This window comes from Psittacula echo (assembly GCF_963264785.1).
Source record: "Psittacula echo genome assembly, chromosome: Z".
Classification (NCBI taxonomy): Eukaryota; Metazoa; Chordata; class Aves; order Psittaciformes; family Psittacidae; genus Psittacula; species Psittacula echo.
In genome coordinates, this window is record NC_137742.1 from 79,914,615 (window position 1) to 79,934,712 (window position 20,098).

Below are 20,098 nucleotides of genomic sequence, written 5' to 3' on the forward strand. Positions count from 1 at the left end.
TGAAAATCTAGCCCAACAATCAGAGAAGTCGTTCCCCAGCTAGAGCAACTAAACAATTTCTCATTCAGGCTGTTTGCTGTTAAATCAAGCTCTTCCAGCTGGCTGTCCTTCCATTCAGAATCCTGGAAACTGCAAAATGGAAGGTATAAGGGCCCAAGAAATCCAAATATGATCTAGTTATGGTGGGCCTATGCATACATCCAGGACACTGATGTCAAGACCCTGATGTGGATTTACAGCAGAATTCATTTTGACTGTATTCAGTTCTGATATGAACTAAATTCTGCTTTATTTAATAGCCTTTTCCTGCCTTTTTGTAAATTGCAGTGGAGAAGATTAGCAGTGTATCTATGTTTTGTTCTCACTGCAGTTCCGGGGAACTGCATGCCCATATTTTTTGTGTTGTGTTCCTACCTTTCCTTCCTGCCAGGTAAGGAGCCATGGACATAAAGCATGCTTGATCCCCAGGGTACTTGATCCTTCCCTTCCTAGTGGAGAATTTTGCCCAACATTTGCAAAAACCAAGTTATCTTTTAGCCCATGGGTGAAAATGAAATGTATGGAAATAAATGCTGGTCCTGATCCAGCTCTTTGATAGTCCATGAGACTGATTTAGACCTGAGTTCAGAGTCTCTGATTTTGACTGTTACACAACTACTAAGCTCCACCTGGAGAACCAGATAATTTTTTGAACAAAATTAATATTACTTGCAATCTCCAACTTCTATAATTTTGGGGTGAATTTAATGACAATAAATGTATTCTAAACTATTCTGGCAAAAAGCATTATAATACAGATAAGCTCCAGAGAAGAGTTAAATAGAAAATACCACCTTTAGTTTTCTGCTGAAGAAAAATGTGTATATTATCCATATACATTCTAATACTGTCCCTGTTTTATAATGTTACTTGAACATTTTCAAAATTCTTTGCCATTTTAATATATACAACTTGTGCTATCTAAAATTAAGTTTATTGATGGAGAAAATAATTGGCAATAGTTTAGCTTGATTACTCTGGTTTGGCAAGTAATAGTTTCTTCTAACTAAGGATTGCAAAATTACCCAAATAATTGTATTAAGTATTTCTTTTGCTTCTAAGAATATGTAACTCAATGGGGATCTGCAGTAATTCTGCAGGTTGTGACTTTGCTGTCTTCAGTGAATATGTTTTAACAAGTTCTGAATTGAACCAGTGCAGAAATTTTAAGGAACTGCAAAAAAAAGTCATGTCACAGGAAGTTTTGCATTCTTTTAAAGACAGTGAACAAACATCCTTAGTTAAGATAGTTGAAGAATAAGAACTGGAATGAAATCATGGAGAATTAAGAGCGAGAGGGCAAAAATATTAAGAGTGGAAAATGAGGAATGGTGGGAAGACACCATTCCCTCACCCCTCCAATTGCTTCAAAATAATTATTTGTACTAGCCTTTTATATTTTCTCAACGAAATTAGTAGCACTTACCCAGAGAACTGAGGGAGCAGTCCACTCTTTATCAAAAGCCAAAGAGGCTTTGCATGCATTTGCACATCATTTTCTACTTGAGAGACATATAAGAATGGGTCTGGAGGTGTAATATACTCATATTGGTTTTTGTCATCCTGCCTAAAAATGGACCACGCTATTCTGTAGCAAAAATAAATCAAGCAAACAAAGGAAAAAAAATAGTGCTATTACATTTTTTTGAGGAGCCTTGTCGATTAGTTTTAGGTATCTCTGAAGCAAGGAGGTCTTGAACAGATGTTACCTAGTCCTGCCTATGGGCTAGCTATTCAAGTAGAATAAGGTAAAACAAGGAAACAAAACAATTTACATCACAGGAATCAATTTTTGGAACTGCATGCATGCATTCGCTTGTGCTTGTGGGGAAATGGTGAGGAGTCTCCTTTGGTTACTCGAAGGCGTGGGTGTAGGCTGCTTTTGATGACACCTCTGACTTCAGTGAACTGGGATCCACAGAAACCTCAGCTCCCTCAACTCCTTGAGCTACAGAAACCTGTTGGGTAGTTCTGCTGGAGCACATTTGCTCCATGGTATCTGCTAAAGCTATTTGGAGCTACAAGGGAAATTACAGCTGGTGACTGAAGAGGTTTGAAGGAGAAAGTGTCTGTTATCGAGATATATAAATTCTTCCATTCTCGCAGAGGGTGTGACTTTCTGACCAGGAACTGGCGCAGCTGTTCCAGTCCACTAACAGCATGGGAAGTGCAGCATTGTGAGGGTACCCAGGCTGCCTGGGGAGTGACTTGAGAACTGGCTGCCTTTGAGCTGAGCATCTGCCTGAAGAGTCCTGAAACCTGGAAGCTGTAGTCAGTTTCTCACTTAGAAACCCTCCTTTAGTTGAGCAACACTGTTATGCTCCAGAGTATTTAAATAAAAATTTTAAAGTCCTGACTGCTTAGTAATTTCATCATTTACCCTCCTGCAAGGAGCAGGTGGGATATTGATGTAAGAAGGGGGGAAGAAGATGCTGCTATTGCTCTTTGAGATTGTCAATTCATAGGCAGTACAATATGAGTTCATCAAAGTTTAAATAAGGTAAATTCCTCAGATTTCAGATTAATGGATTTCAGCATGTGATGCAATGAACTATGAAGGTGTGTGCTTCTGTAGGAGGATGGCTCCCCAAAAACATACACTTTTGGAATCCATTCTGGGACTTCAACAAAAAATAATAAAACCCAGGAATATCCCTTGTGAATTTCACTCCTCTCTTCTGCTTGTAATCACACCTTTGAGGGATTAGGAGTTAAAAAAATACAGCATTTATTATCCTGTTTCTGAGTGTTTTCTGAAAATAATGGTCCTGTTTTACTGTCTTTGAAGAAATTGCAATATAGAGATTTTATCAAAGGTAAGTTAGTCTGATCTTCTCATGAAGGAGTTTCATATTTGAGGACTGTCTGGTTGTTCTTGGAGTGACTGGGGAGTGTAATCTGGAACAGTATCCACATGTTGTTTCTCTTAATGTTTGTAGAAGAGCAGCCTGAACACAAAATCTTTCCTTCTTGGCAGAAAATGACACAGCAATTGTTCACTTGGTGTTGGAAGCACTAAATGGCCAGCAACCAAGTACCATGATAGATTCAGTAAGGAATATTAGAGCTGCTATTTTAGCAATGGTTGTTTTTCCGATTCACAATTAAATGTAAATATCTTCAGTTCTGAGATATTACTAGTGATCTAAAGGCTGCAGCACTTCAATTTACTCTCCATGCCAGCTTAGGAAGGGTTAGATTTAGCAAGAGTGAAAAAGAAAAAAAATGGAAGAGAGCAAAGGAAGCTGCAAGAACTCCAAATGTCTGTAATTCAAATTATTTTGACAATAAGGAAGAGGATACAGAAAAGAAAATACTTCCTTACACTGAGAAACTGATTTCTTGCAGAGAACAGAATACATGATTCCTGGAAGGTTTGAATTATGATAATTCAGCATCAGAAAAAATTGCTGAAGCTCTTTTTAAAATTAGAAGAAATTCTGCAGAAAAGCATCAAACTTAAAATGTAAGAAATTTGCTTTCTGTTTCCAAGATTAGAATGTTCCTGAAAAGCTTGTGTTATATATTTATTAAGAGTGGGTTCACAGATGGATTCTCTAGCAGCTCACTTTGCAGATGCACATTGCTGACTTCATAAGCTAATAGAAAGCAAACCCTTTTTCTGCATACCTAGCTTATAGTGTTTAGATTTACTAGACTGATACACACAATCCCCATATATGAACCAGTCAAGAGATGTTTGCTGCAAGCTTAAGTGCCTCACATGATTTTCATTTTCTCTTTTCTTTTTCTTCTTTTTCCCAACTGAAGGCTAGTAACTTTGGCTTACTAGATCACTGAGCTTTGTATTCTAGTCTCTGCTGTTAATTCATTCAGGAACTGGTGAAATGCAGGGTGTTGGTGTGTATTTTTCCTTCCAGTTCTTCGCTGAATGAATATTCTTTTCCCTGCGTCAGAAGCTATGGTCTTAGCAAGGATGTGCCTCATCACGCTGGGTGAAATAAATACTGGAATACACGGTTTAACTCATCATACTTACCAGGGTACCTGAAAACAAGCAGTGGCATCCATGCTGTATTTTAGGGCATATCTTCAGTTAGAATAAATTAGCATAGCTGTGGTAACTTCACATTATTTCACACGACACAAGTGATACTTCATTTGTTCAGTCCACTTATTTTTTTAAAAAATAAAATTGGGAAAGTGACCAAATCGCCCTCTTACCTGATATTAGTTCTCAGTGGTCTTTGTAAGGTGCACATCAGTTTCATTGCAAATCAGTTCTACAATATTGAAAGAAAATACTAGCTGCAGAAGGTAAGGTGTCTCTGAGAAGACAAAGAAAGTGCATGTAGTTTGCATGTTACCTTAGGAGCTACCAGACACATCAGCAAAAACTTTTTTTGAGTAGTATGAGCTTTTCACGTTAATTGGAGCTTTTTTCCACAGACAGAAGTATTGCTAATGGAAGAAGGGGAAATGGTGTGATGCGTAGTATCTGAAGGAGATAAAAGAAGGCGTAGAAGGACAGAAGGATAATTAAGCTGGGCTGACTGGGTAGGTCATAATAGAATAACAGGTTTCAAAGGATGCAAAAGCACAGAAGTGTTGGCATGGTGACTGGGAGGCACTTTATATTAAATATAGTACATTTCAGATGAAAATATAGAAGCCTGATCACAAACAGTGCTGGATTTTCAATTATTTGTATTACCAAAACATAAAGGAAAACCTTGGTCTTCTTCAGGACTAAATCAAAATTTTGTTTTCAGCTAGATGGAACTTCTGATAATGTTATAGATTTTGAGGCTTATAGTAACTTCTGTTTCCTCCTGTATATCACAGAGCATTACTTTTCACCAGGGTATTCTTACTGGTTTAACTTACAGTCTTTTAAAAAGTAGATTCCCATTTCCTTTTAAACCATCAGTCTCCTGATGGTTATTGTTGCATTATTGTGCCTAATTAGATGCTGCGCTCTGTCCTCCAATTTGGATGGTATTTCAGTGATCACTGAAGACCAGGGAACAGTTAAGAAATCCTGCCTTTACCTACACATATTTATGTCATATTTTTCATTGTTTCTACACATTATTTTGAAAATAGTTGTTTATAGCTCTGGTGAATTTGATGGCATTGTTTTCTTAAAGGACATGCCTAGTAACCCCAGTTTAGGACTCCATTTTAAGTGAGTGGGTGCTCTAGCTTCCAGGTGTCTACTGACTATAGTCACATAGTCTTATCTAGGCAGACTTTGAGGTCTTTGTGTGTGTTATTGATACTTGATCTGTATTTACATGTTGGTGAGTTAGGATGCAGTTGACTTGCATTCTTCATAGACGAGACAAAATACTTAGGCTCTGTAGATTTAACAGTGTGTTACTGGAGGAATCTCATCGCAGCAGACTCCTTAGGATCAAAGTGTTTTCCTCAAAATGCAGGTGATCCAGCTTTTACCTCTGGAGGTCCTGTAAGAATTGTATTTTATTATGAATTTCTGCTGTCATTTTTTGTTTTCCTTCTGGACAGCTGGAAATGTTTTTATGTTGTATTTCCGAAAGCTTATATCCTTCATAGCTGTATTTTCCTTGTACAGGTACATGTGTGGTGTGCAAATGTACATCTGTGAAAAACTTGTCCAAATAGTTGTTTGCTGCCTTTTTCACACCAGTGTTCTTTATCAGGACTATCTCTTGAGGATTTGAAGTGATACTCATTCAACCAAAGCTGTGGCAACTAGCTGTATAGGGTTTACGTGGCAAGGTTTTGGTAATGAGGGGGCCACAGGAGTGGCTTCTGTGAGAAGCTGCCAGGAGTTTCCCCCATGTCTGATGGAGCAAATGCCACTGTATCCAAGATAGACCCACTGCTGGCAAAGGCTAAACCCATCACTGACAGTGGTAGCACCTCTGGGATAACATATTTAAGAAGTGGAGGGAAAAATCAGAGTACGCAGCTGCAGCTGACATCATCTGTGTCACTCCCCCTTCAGCTATGTCCCCACTTTTTCCTTGTTCATCCATTTATTGCTGATGTAAAGTAGAAGCTCTTCTTTTTGCCTTTGAAAGTCCTTGCAAGTCTCCAGTTAAGCTGGGCTTTTCCCAACAACATCCTAATACTGTGCATAGGTAACTTTTCCAGATTTCTTCTTTGCATTCCCTGCTTCATCCTACTGTATGCTGCACCTTTACACTGGAGCTCTGTCATGGGTTACCCACCAAGCAGGCTGGTGTCCTTATTTCTCTATTTCTTTTACGGAGTATTGGGTTAGACTATTCTTGCACTTGAAGGTTGCTTTCTTTAAAGACTTAGAGCTTCCCTGAGCTCTTCTTCTTTCTTGTTCACTGGATTGACACATCCAGTAACAGTGCTGGCATTTCTTGTTGCAGACCTGCAATAGGATTTTGTAGTATACCTTATTGAGCAGCTGACTTTTCCCTTGTTTGCAATGGATTTCTTGTATAACTTGTTATGTGAATGCCAGGTTTTAAAATGTAATAATTACTTAACATCATTTGAACCTTCTCACTGGCTGAGAAGGCACTGAAGCTACATGCAAATAAACCTTGTTTGTGCTGCCTAACTCCTATCAGAGTTACGGCACTGTTCCACAGTATCTTTGCTGGATGAACCAGAACTGGCACATTCATTGATTTCTACCAGCTGTTTTCTGCCAATTCCAGTTCCTGACAGGTAGCAAGCTGTGTAGCTGGCAGCAAAGAATCTCAAACAGTTCAAATATGCCCCAGGGAGGGCAATTGCTTACCCTAAGCCCATCAAGGAACTGCTATTATGCTTTGCAAGATACATATACATTTGCCACATCTGTCTTCTATTATTTGTACTCTGAACTGACAAATGACTGAGATAAACATGTGCCTTTTTTATACTGTGCAAGAACAAGGTGCTTGTGAAAGACAAATGTTGTAGACATCTCAGTGAATAACTTTATAATGAAAATTCTTTTCTATATTCTATGAAATGTTTCTGTAGCTGATCTATTTTTTTAACTATAAAAGACCAAATCATCTATTTAAATACCAAGACAGCTTATTCAAGTATTTTAAATCTAAATTTGTTCATTTTCTTCTGGTGCTTTGACAGTCTCACAACATAGTACAAGCAGCCTTAATCTGAGGACCTGCTGACTTCAGTTACTTTTTGATTTCTCTGAAAGCTATCCTCACAAAGACTGAACTAACCAGAGGATGCTATAAAATGCTTTCTGAAACATTAATGGATTTGGAGCAAGCCACCAGAGCTTGACAAGCTACCTCTCCTCAAATGAACCATGCAACTGACCGTGTTCAGGCTCCTGGCTCATTTCAAATGGGAAGAACTTTTCCTTTGCTTTTGTCATGAGATAAAAAAATTCACATTATTAGTTAATGCAGGTCAGACAATAAGTGGTAAATTTTTAAGCCATGATAATGCAGTTGCCTGTGATCCCCTCATCTTTTCTATGTTGCTTCAGGTAATGGTGAGGTGATAAACTTGGAAGGTGTTTTGTGCCCACAGGTTCTCTAGATGTGAATAGGAGATGAAGGATGAATAGTACTTTACAAAGCGAGCTTTATTAGGTAAAGCAGAGGCATGTTCTGGTAGAAATATTAATATGTCTCTGTGGGAGAGCTTATTTAAGTAGTAGTCTTACAGGTCTCAAAGCTTGTCCAGTGAGTGCACTTTTAACATCTTGAATGAGCAAACAGCTATTAGTATAAATTCCCATTTTATCTCCAACCCAAAATTACAGTACAAGATCAGGCATTTGAAGTAAAAAAAAAGCAGGTGCCTTCTAGCTAATAAGATGGTGCTGGATCTAGCAGTTCAATATCTAGTATTATGCAGATGAAAGACATTCAGGAAGCTGCCTGTTGGCTTCAGTTAGAGCTGTGCATGTTCAGAGGCCCAGCATTTGTAAGTAATGTGGATTTTTTATTTTTTTTTCTTGAAGGATAAGCAGAGAGTACAGATGCTCACTTTGTAACTGATTTGGATTGACAAGAGTTTAGTGTAGCCCTGCAGTTACTGACCTGAAGCATTCATGATTCTGTGCCCCAAGCAAGAAGGAATAAATTATTCTACTACCTTTGACTGTCATTTTAAATCTGTAAAAGAACTGTGTAAAAAATAAATACTTTAAAAAAAAAAGGAAAAATAAAAACTTTTAAGACCGTGATTCTATCGTTAACATATGATTTCTCTAAATGAGCTGTCAAAGATTAAAACAAGCTGCTGCCCAGTCCAATTTGTTATTATTTTTTTTCAATCAGAAACTAATAAAACATTTTATAACAAGAATCTAAAGTGTATTTGTTAATTACAATGATTATATAGTCTTTCAAATGCTAATGGTCTGACTCAAATTTCATTTTGTTTGGTTGTGTTAGAAGTTATGATTAAAGAATGGTATATAGCTTTATAGTTGTTTTACTGCCATCTGTGTGCACCAGGCAATAACTATGTGCAGATGGTTGTGATTCAGAGACAGGTTGCCACATGCAAAAAAAGTATGTTTCAGTTATTTTAATAAGATTTATTGCAGCAGTCACAGTTAAATGCTTGAACCTTAATGATAATTGCTACTAATCCTTCAAGAAAAATGATCAGAGTTCAGTAATCCACAAGGAGCAGATTTTGCTGTAAACTTCAGAAACATCTCACCGCAAAGGTATGCTTCATGTTTTCATTTTGTATTTGCTCCCCCTCCCCATTCTTTCTTGGTCGTTTATTCCTATACCTTTGCTCTTGCAGCATTTGGTGTGAAAAGGCAAGAAATCTCTCATCCTTTATTTTTCTTACCAGGTATTGATACTATTTATGATAAAACACTTGGAAACTCCTAAAGTTATTTAAATAAATAGGAGCAAATCAGACAGTAAACCCAGAAAATATCTCACAGAGCTCTCAATGCCATAGTAGTAGTGACTGGGCCATGTTCTAACCCCAAACATGGTATTTTGACTCAAATTCCATGTCAGAAGTGGTGATTTGGATTCGTATTTGGGGTGGCATCTTACTTAACCTCTCTACTCTGTATCTATTTCCAAAATATGATAGTCCAGGCCAAGACTTAGAGAACATTTGTAGTATCGTACAAATCCTTAAGCATAAACACCCCAATACTCCAAAAGGTCCAGTTCTTCCTCTTTAATTTTTAGCTTATTCTTCATCTTCTACTGGATAGTGAGGTTTTCTGCTAAACGCATATATCTGTGAACATTCATAAATTGAATGTGTGTGCATGTATATGCAGGTAAATGGGTACAAATATATGTAATGTACATGTATAGTATATCATTCTAATAACAGGTAAACTTAAATAGCCATTTGTCTTTAGAAACAATTCTTGCGGTTTTCTTTCAATATGATTCCTTACTTGGTTTTAATTTAGACCCATACCTCTTTCTGTGGCTGGGACGTGATCTGACATCCAACTGATTAAGAGAAGCATGAGAGCCAGAAATGTCCAGGAGTCCATGAAAGTCATGCCAATTTATTTTTATGTCCCCGTCATAGTTAAGTTCTCATTTGTGATGTGACAGAAATTTGGAATTATAATTCACACATGCATGACAGAAAAAGAGCTATAGATACTAGATATCCATCTTAAAGGTTTCAGGAAGAAAAATTGTCTCTGTGATATGATTTTTCCATTCACAGTTGATATTTAGTTAGTTCTGCAAACTCTTAGTACCAGCTATATTGTGAGCTGCCATAAGCAGTCTCAGAGAAATCACAGCTACTATGGCCTATTATTTATAGGAGCTTCTATACCCTTAGTATCAGTATCAATCTGTATTGTAAAGAGTAGGGTTTTTCAGAATATAAACTCTAATATAATGAAAATAATTGGAGCAGCATGAAATTTCCTTTACCTCTTTCTTGTGTGTGACCTTTTTCTTTTGTGAGACTCTCTTTCTTTGGGAATGAATCTCAGGACTAGAAATAAATAAATAAATAAATAAAGAAGAAGAAGAGAAAGAAAAGGGCAGCAAAAAATGACCTTTTCTCTCATCTCTCTGTATCTTGTGAAATACAGTTTTGCAGTGCCCCAAGGTGAGTAAGGTTGTCACTTTTTGTCTGTGTGCATTATTGTTCTCTGACACCATGAAGCTGCATTTAAGGGGAAGGGTGCTAAATTGTATTTTCACTCAAGGCTGTGATGAAGCAGACTGAGAAGCAACCCTTGTTTCTGAATTGTTGACTTTCTTGTTGCTGGTTAAAAAAAAAATCCCAATTATTAAGGAGGAAATTTTTAAGTGTTCTGCCAGCTTACAAACTTAAATATTTACAGGAGTTTGGGCTCCAGAATAATTCCTCTGAAGTTCTCAGTTGCATTAAGAGTGGTAAACACTTCATACTATTCTTTCAGGCTGAGAATATTTAAAAACAAGTATCTTAATGATGATTATTGAAACCACTTAAACAATAGTTTCCTAGACATTTTAATACTGTGGTTTTTTGTTGATATGTGCAACACTTTAAATTGAAAAGCATTATTGAGAAAGTGTTTAATCATGCTTTGAAGCCTCTAAGGGCATACCTGAAGAAGCTGGGAACCGAAGCAGCTTCAGGTAAGGGATGCAGACAAGTCTTAGGGCTGCCTTATGCTGTTTGCCACCTGACAGCATCTTCCAAAGGCTGCTCCTGTAATTATTGAGAAGGTTGGCACTCCAGCCTGGAGAGGTATGGAGGAGCATGAAGTGGAAGAGAATAATACTGACCCTGCCAGGATTCCCAAATGCCCAGCAATTAGATAGTTTTTATGGTTGTTTTGGACCATTAAGCTATACAGTGAGGCTAGAAGGCACCAAAGAAATAGCCTTAAGCTCCATTAGGAGTAAATGTTAAAATTGTGCTGTGTTTCCTTGGCTTCCTCCACATGATGTGCTGAAGATCAGCAGATCTGATGGTAACAGCCAAGGGAAATAGGCTACACTTTGCACTAGGGTTAGCTGTGCTGATAGGAGACAGCAGATCTGTTACTAAGAAATTGTGGAAATACAGACTGTCCAACTGGAAATTTCCGACATGCTGGCAATTTAGCTTAAAGTTGAATTCTAACCTTGAATAAATGAGCACACAGGGGCTCTGGAGAAGAACTGCATCTCTTTCTGTCCTAGCCTTACCTGCTGTGTGTCTGTCTCTATGTACAATAGTCTATAAATATGTGTGAGCATCTGCTACTGCATTCCTTCCCGTCTTCCCTCCAGAAGCCAAGATTTCCATAGTCTGCTGCCATGGCACTTGTATGTGACATTTTGAATGCATAAAGTGCAAAAGCATGACATTTTGAATTAGAAATTAATTTAACAAACGTGTCTGTGGGAAAACGTTTGGATCCTCAAAATTTGTCGAATGATATTTTGAAAAGTTAAAAAGAAATCGTACAAAATGAACTGAAGAGAGTTTAATGTAAAAGTTAAGGGGAAAAACATTCACTGCTTTAGAGGCCTCAGGAGCCTAACAGCGCATGGTTTTGATGAACGATATTAAACAAGCCACTTCTTAATGTTACTGTTTAATTTCTATATGTCCTTTCCTGTTTAAACTCTTTTTGGGCAAAGGCATTCCCAATAGGAGGTCTCCAATAGTGGCCCAGTCCCAGTTGCTGACTTGATTGTGATAATCCCTGCAAGCTAATGTAATTTAATGTAAGTAATATAAATAATAATTATTTACCATTTCTGAGTCGCTGTAGCAAGTTAAAAATAAGTTGAGGATGGGCAAAGTTGTCAAATTATGTAAGTATGCAGATGGAAATGATTTGCAAATTCAATTGACTTGCAACAAAAATCGATGCAAATAAGCACATATATTTAGTTATACCACATGTCACATAGAAACTCAAGACTGGTGACCTTGGTTATTAGGTTGGCTTGTTCTAGATTGAATAAAAAATAAGGCATCCCTGCATGCTATTTTAAGTGGTAATTTTTTGCACTTTTTGAAAATTAAATTTTGGAAATGACTAAATTATATATAAGTTCAAAGCTCGTAAATGAATGCCAGTCCTGGTTTTAGATACACAAAAATGGAGACTATAATATTGTGCTAAGGCCTAATTAAGACTAACAAGCTTCCTGCTGCTTGCAGGACTGGGGCCAAATGGTGGCAGCAGATGAGGAAAATAGATAAATAGTTTACATGGTAGGTGGTACCTAAGTTGTTCTTCGTGTCTTAAAAGCAGACAGGATTTATGTCCTCTTTCTGGAACTGTCAAAGTGCTCCAGTCTAAGAAGTTCTCTTACCATCTGGAATGGCGGTGAGTGGACAAGTTTTGGCTTCTTCACTGAAAACTTAGGGAAGCAGGTCTCAGAGTCAGAAACATCTCTGCTTCTCTCCCTCAATAGGCAGAGATTAGGAAGATTACAATCTATTGCATATCTACTCTTTTGATGCTTTTTTCTTTCTGTAACTCAGGATTTCACAATGTGATTTACAGTAAAGACTTTCAGTGAGATTGTTAGGATGATTTCTCTTTGGGCAGTCCTTCAATGGAGGTCTTCTCCCAGGTTTCTGCACATTCCTCTGCATTGCTACAAATTGTTTTGTCACACTGTGACCTGACATTTGACTCATGTAACATCAGTATCCTTCATTACTGCACAGTATATAGTGGAGTAATATATAAATGTTTATTAATTTAAAATCCTGTTTGTTATGAGCAGTAATATCACTTAGCTGCAGCCATTTTCCACTCCATTTATTATCCTACTAATTTTAACTACATGAGACTATTTGCTGGTCTGGCAGGTAAACATTATATGTTTATGTTTCTTTTCATTAAATCCCCTTTTGTTAAAAGTATTGATGGAAACAGATAAGATTTTAATATCTTTATAAGATATAAGATTTTTATATTTAATTTTAATATTTTTGAGATCTCCTAATCTTAGACCAAACATTTGCTTTGTCTCTGCTTGCAGGAGCTCTGCTTGTCCTTTTTAGTTTCCTTTCACATCCAAGTTTCCTATTTATCTTCCTGCTTCCAGCCTCAGCCACAGAATCACAGAGTGGCTGAGGTTGGAAGGAACCTCTGGAGGCCATCTGGTCCAACCCGCTTGCACAAACAGGGTCTCCTAGAGTTGATCGCCCATGACCATGTCCAGATGGCTTTTGACTATCTCCAAGGATGGAGACTCCACCACCTCTCTGAACAACCTGTGCCAGTGCTTGGTCATACTCCCAGTGAAAAAATATTTGCTGATTCTAAGCTGAAACCATCTGTATTTCCATGCATGCCCGTGGCCTCTGGTCCTGTCACTAGACATCACTGACACCACTGCCTGGCTTCATCCTCTTTGCACCCTCCCATCCTTCACCCAGGTTGAAATTCCCCTGACCCTTAGCAGTCCCAGATCTCTCAGCTGTTCATCATAGGAGAGATAACCCAGCCCTCACTTGTCTTGGTGGCCTTTCACTGGACTTCGTCCAATTTTTCCATGTTTCTGTCATGCTGGGGAGCCCTTAACTGAACTTAATGCTCCTGTCCACCCATCAGTGTACCCTGGTTCCTCTGTGTGACTACTTTCACAACATTCCCTTTGTATTTTTGTTGTTTCTTCTGTCTTCAAACTACTTTCTGTTTCTTCCAGCAAACTGTAGTGTGAAACTGGAGAAGAGTCTAGAAGTTTTCTTGACTCTGCAATGTGGTCACTAGCAATTGACATGCATGTGGGAAGCAGAAGAAAGGCCAAGAAAACCTAGACAGAGAGACAGAGGACGGTCTGATTATAGGAAAAGAAGATATTTCAGTAAATGGGATGTTGGGAAAATATATATGCCAATGCAAATTGCAAATGCATATAGAAATTTACAAATTTTCCTTTTTTTTTACTGACCATGTTCTTTTCATCTCTGCTCCTCCCCAACCTACCTCTTACCTTTATGTCATGAAGCAAAAGTTTATACTTGTACCACTATTAAGTGCTTTTTAAACGTTTTAAATGCCAGTATTTCAAGGTATTTGAAAATAGAGTATTTTTAGTTTCACTAACAATCTTACTAGAAGAAGTGATCATTTTTAAATACAGAGTATTAGAGACAAAGGAAGCTGTATGTTGCCCAAAGTGAAAACAGCAAGTCTATGTCAAAGAATTGCAAATAAACTATAGTTCTGAACTCTTCTGAGAAAAAATCATATGATTCTTTTCTGCTAAACGTATTAGAGGGAAGCATCCTGACTTCTGTTTTAATAAAAAGGTACTTAGAAAGGGTCATAGAGATTCTGCATGTTCAGGGTGTATAAGTATTCCAGAAAAGTACAGATTCATAGAGCCTCTCTGGTCCTGGTATTTCTTGTTTTCATTCTTCTATACTGAATCTCTGTAGAATGGTAGCTTTTCTGGACACAGCCATTATCCAGGACTGCTTTTGCTCCTCAGGCTTATTTCCCTCTGGAAAACCTGGTTCTTTCTTCTCTTTTTTTTTTTTTTTTTTTTTTTGTATATTCACAAAGAGATTCAAAGTCAAATTTAATGTGTTAAAACTGAATATCTGCAGAGAAAATTTTACCAAGGCCTTTTTATTCCTGAAGATGGCATGAATGACAATTAGCTGTGGTTGTTTTTGTACTCTTGAAGGGGTTGAGATTTTCTGATTTTGCCATGGTAACTCCATTTGTAAAGCCACCTACCACTGCCATTGTGATAAAAACGTTGCTCGGGTTCGGTCATTTTCTCCACAAGATACTCCATCCCTCTCATTTCTGTTGTTGATGCTTTTTTAATCCAATTCATTAAAAGTCTATCCTTTACTGACCTTCCCATATCATGCCATCTTTCAGTTCTATTTCTGGCTTTTCAATGTAGTTTTATTAAAGTCTCTGCACCATTGTGTTTGGACCTAACTATCAGATCTCAATGCTTAGCCTTTATTTCTGGGTTTCCTTAATTTTTCCAGTTCTTCTTGTGTTCTTTGAGGTTTGTTCAGTGTCTGCTACTATGTATTCCCTAGTTCTTTAAGCCAAAACCTTCTTTCTCCTAATTTCTTCAGAAGACACACATCCCTTCCAATTCAAGTGCTATCACTCCAATGTTTTCTTTGCCCCACGATAGTATAAAACAGGAAAAGAGAAAAGGATGTATTCAAGAAAATCAAATAATATGTAGTTGAGTGTCCTGGGTTTAGCAGTAGCAGTAATTTTTTTCTCCTTCTTAATAGCTGGTGCAGCACTGTGTTTTTGACTTTCGGCCTGGGAACAGAGTTGATAACACTGATGTTTGGTCTGACCAAGGACTTTCTGAGCCTCATGCTCTGCCAGGGGTGAGGGGAAGCCGGGAGGAAGCAGAGACAGGACACCTGACCCAAACTAGCCAAAGAGGTATTCCATATAACAGCACGTCATGCCCAGGATGTAACTGAGAGCTACCCGGAAGGGCGAGATCACTGCTGCGTGGGGGCGAGGTATCGGTTGATGAGTTGTGAGGTGTTGTATTCTCTTCCCTTGTTATTTCATTTATCATTATTATTATTGGTGGTAGCAGTAGTGATTTGTGTTATACTTTAGTTACTAAACTGTTCTTATCTCAGCTCATGGGAGTAACATTCTTTTGATTCTCCTTCTCATCCCTCTGGGAGTAGGGGGAGGAAAGGGCGGATTGAGTGCGAGTGCTGCATGGCTGGGTTTAAACCATGACATTGAGCTAATAGGAAATGTGAATGATTCCAATAGATTGTGTAAATTTACTGATATAAAGTCTTTTCTTGCCCTGCTCTTGGCTAGCCAGCTGGATGGGTAAGGACTTGGGCATTTTATGGGAACCTGTTCTTCATAGCTTTCCACTGCAAACATATTTAATATAGACTGACATTGTATTTGCAAGGAAAGGAAGCCTTAAGCATTATAAGGTATAGACAGTGTCATTATATGTCTGTAGTTAACTTATACTGAAAGAAAAATTAAGATGAGTTAAAGCCTTAAATAGCAATTTTTAAGTTTGTCTGTTTGTTTCCTTTTTTTCTTTTTTCTTTTTTCCTGTGTGCCCACGTGCGCCCATACTCTAAAGAATGGGGTTTTGAAGTAATTAATACTCATAAAATAACCCAAGAAGCCTGAGTACTCTTAATAAGCTTTGTATATTGATATGCATTATATTACACAAAGCGTCCACATCAGTTACAACTGAAGCGCACATTCTGCTTAGGCTATTTTTGTTTAAACTTCTCCTCCTCCCATCCCTTTTCTCATTTATACTCTGTGCTTGAGGCTTCTTAAGGCAAGCTGGGAGAATAATCTGCTCACTTCTAATTAATTTCAGTGTGAACTGTGTGGCCAAATACCTTAGTTTGAAAATATCAACCAGTTTTTCCACTTTCCCACAGACTTTCCCCCGTAAGGAGACTTAATTTGTCTTTGCCCTAACCTTACACCTACAAGTACTACTATTCTATAGTTATGTAAGTAACTCCATAAGGCAAAAGGCAACAAAAAACAAGCCCAAAGGGACCTGAAGAGATTAAGATTTGTATGAGTAGAGTAGACATTTCTGCAGTTTATACATCTTATCTACATGTGACTGCAGTGTTTGACTTTTCTCTGCAGCACTTCTATTCTATAAGTGACCAGCAGGAAATAAATATCTTGGGGTTTTGACATGTTTTTAATAATGGAAAGAAGGTCAGAGCAGATTATCATTTATTTAGATAGTTTTAAAGCATACAAAACACAAGACAAAATATGATCCACTTATACAGAGAAGTACATTTAGTAAAATATTTTTCAGTCATTTTCATAGTAATTTTGCCTTTTTTTTTTTTTTTTCCTGTTTATCACCACCTTCAAGTCTAAAAAGAGATCAGTATGTTTCTGATCCACACACACTCAACATTCAGTGGGAGGGAGAAAGACCATCATCTGTCAAAGTAAAATCCCCAAATTTCACATAATCTGGAGGAGAGTTTTTCTGAGTGGCAGAAGAAGGGAAGGCTTTGCTTCAGCTTGATAGGCTTTTTTTGCTGTGTCATTTCTGGTATAAACCACTGAATCTTGAATCTTGTATCTTGAAGCTGCCTCCCTGAGAAGACTCTTCCAACCTGGAGCTAAGATTGTAATCTCTTATCTGATGAATGGATTCATTTTCTTTTCTCCTTTTATGGGGAAAAAATTCAAAAGTGTCTGAGTAACGTAGAATCCTAAATCCCATTCAATGTCACTTGGAATTAATTTATCAAAAGCTCTTTTATTCTTAGAGCTTATACTTGTCAGATGCAAAATCTGCCATAGCTGTCACAAATCATCTCTTCTAGACCCATTTTTCACTTCTAATTTCCTAATAGAAAAAAAAAGTTACTTAAAAGATTAGCACAGCAGAATACAGTCAATCTTATTTACTGCAGGGGTAAGCCAGGTAGCAAATAGTGTGTTTTGCTAGGTAGACTGCACGTATCTATTCAGCTCTAATACATTAAAAGATATTCTTGGGCCACTTGACCTTTTTGTTATGCAGACATTCTTGCAACAGTATACTGGCAAATTGAATTTGTCTTGACACTCCTGCTCCATTCTGTAAAATGACACAAAATCCATACTGTGCCCATTAATGTCAGACTAACATGCACTTGTTGCTGCACGTTTTAGTGTTGTTGCTGTTCCCTCAGCTCTCCTTGCACTCCAAGTTACGTGACTAAAAATATGTGCACTTTATGACTCAAAAGATATATTTGGCCTGCACATAGATACAAGTAAACAGGTAGAAAGGATAATGGTTGTTGAAATAGCCTTTAGTAGAGTGTTCATATAACAACCTGATAATGATCAATGTCTGCTGGTCTGTGAACTTCAGAGATGCCACAACCTCTGGAGCTTCTGTGCACTCATCAACTCACCTCTGCTCAGCTCTCCTGGTGGCCGCCTCCCCTTCCAGGATGGACAGCAGTCATTCTTCCAGTAGTTTAGGAGAAACTTCCCAGCTCTGCATTGCTGCATTGAACCTAAAGTATCTTTCTAACTGGTAAAAATTACTTTTTCCATATAAATTCACTTCTTCAGATACAGATAAGCTGTTAAGTGAGATTAATCTGTCACATTCATAGTTAGATTTTGATTGTTAATATGTTGTGTCATGAGAAAATTTTCTGGTTCTTTTTGTTTATTGGCTGCAAACTCTGGTTTCAAAATTTTTTTTTATCAATATTCTGAAGCTTATCTACTTAGCATTGCCTAGCAAAAATAACTGTCTGCATGTTTACAACATAATGTAATTAATGTCTATTTAACAGCTCAGCCTCCTAATATGACCAAATACTGTATCTCTGTTGCTTATTTTTCCATTGTCTTTACATTATCTTCAATCTCTGAAGAACTGATGAAAAGTCAGACTGTGCAGAAGCTGGGAAGATTTGATGTCTCAATGTTTTCAGAAAAAATATTATAAAACACAGAAAACTTTTTATAAAGGGATTAGAAAAGAGCTCTTAATAATTTGGAAAGTTTTGTGGAATCTAGATTCTTACCTGTGCAGCTGAGATATTAAAAAAAACCCTACAAACACTAATATAGTTTCTTAATTCATTAGTTATTATTTGTGAAATAAGTAATTTTATACTAGTAAAGAAAGATGATTTATAAAAAATAATGAGGTAAAGCAAGTAACTTTTTACTATTGCTTACAAGGAGTTAATAGTACTGTTTTTCAGTATCACAGAAGTACTAGATCGTGAACATTTATATACACCAAATAACTAAATGCACGTATGCAAATAAATGAATGCTAACAAGCATAGGACTAGTTAAGCATCTGATTACTTTATGTGCCAGTCTAATTTCTGCACACAAAATGGTGATTTTTTTTTTGTATATTTTTTTAACGCAGAAGCCAATTGAACTTGCTTAGAAATACAAACCCTATCATTACTGTACTATGTGGGCATATACACTTTTCTTAGTTAAAAAAAAAAAAAAAAAAAGGTCAACTTCTTTTAAATTTTGCACATGAATAAAAATGTTTCTAAGATTTGCTTAGATTGGTTAAACTGTGAAGAAGGCTGGCTGATCCTGGGAACATCCTGTTAACATTTGCCTTATATTTCTCAGTTTTTGGTTTAGAGTTTGTCATGGTTTAAGCCCAGGCCGTAAATCAGAACCACGAAGTCCACTTCCCCCCCTCACCTTTCTTCCCTCCGCTCCTGGAGGGACGGGGAGGAGAATCAAAAGAATGCAGCTCCCACGGGTTGAGATAAGAACAGTTTAATAACTCAGGTATAACACAAATCACTACTGCTACCACCAATAGCAATGATAAAGGAAATAACAAGGAAGAGAATACAACCGCTCACCAACCGGTACCTCACCCCCACCCTGCCATGATCCAGCCCTTCCGGGGACTCTCCGTTCTACATCCTGGGCATGACGTGCTGTGGTATGGAATACCTCTTTGGCTAGTTTGGGTCAGGTGTCCTGTCCCTGCTTCCTCCCGGCCCCTCCTCCTCCCTGGCAGAGCATGAGACTCACAAAGTCCTTGCTCAGGGTAAACATTCTGACCAGCAACTGAAAACATCAGCTTTATCAGTATTATTCCCAGGTCGAAAGCCAAAACACAGCACTGCACCAGTAGAAAAAATGACTGCTACTGCTAAACCAGGACAGTATCCACCCCTTATTCCATACCATTCACGTCATGCTCAGATCCCACATTTTCAATATACCCTCACTCTCATCTCAGTGCACTCTTATCTTAGTGCACGGACCAATCCCTATAAAGCTGCTGAGTCCATTCGGTCCATGATGGTGTGCTCCATCTCTTGTAACAGTCTTTCAGAGCAGGAGAGGCCCATTGCAAAGTCCACCCCTCGATCATGAGTCCATCTCTATGTTGCATCTCCGCCCTGATGGATGGGCCCATCAGGCTTAAAAAAATTCACCCTCCCCTGCAGCAGTTTCTGCAACTTGTCGGGGACTCCACACAGCTGCCTTCCATCTCCGATGCTTCCAAAGCACTGGAGGGGCCCAGTGAACTAGATACTCGCCCATACTGTCCCACACACCCTGACACTCATGGCTGTCCAGCTTTAGGGAAAACCTCTCGGTCCCCCTGTATTGTCTAAACCCAGACAAGACCCAAACCTGACTCTGCTTAACTCTCGGGATCAGACA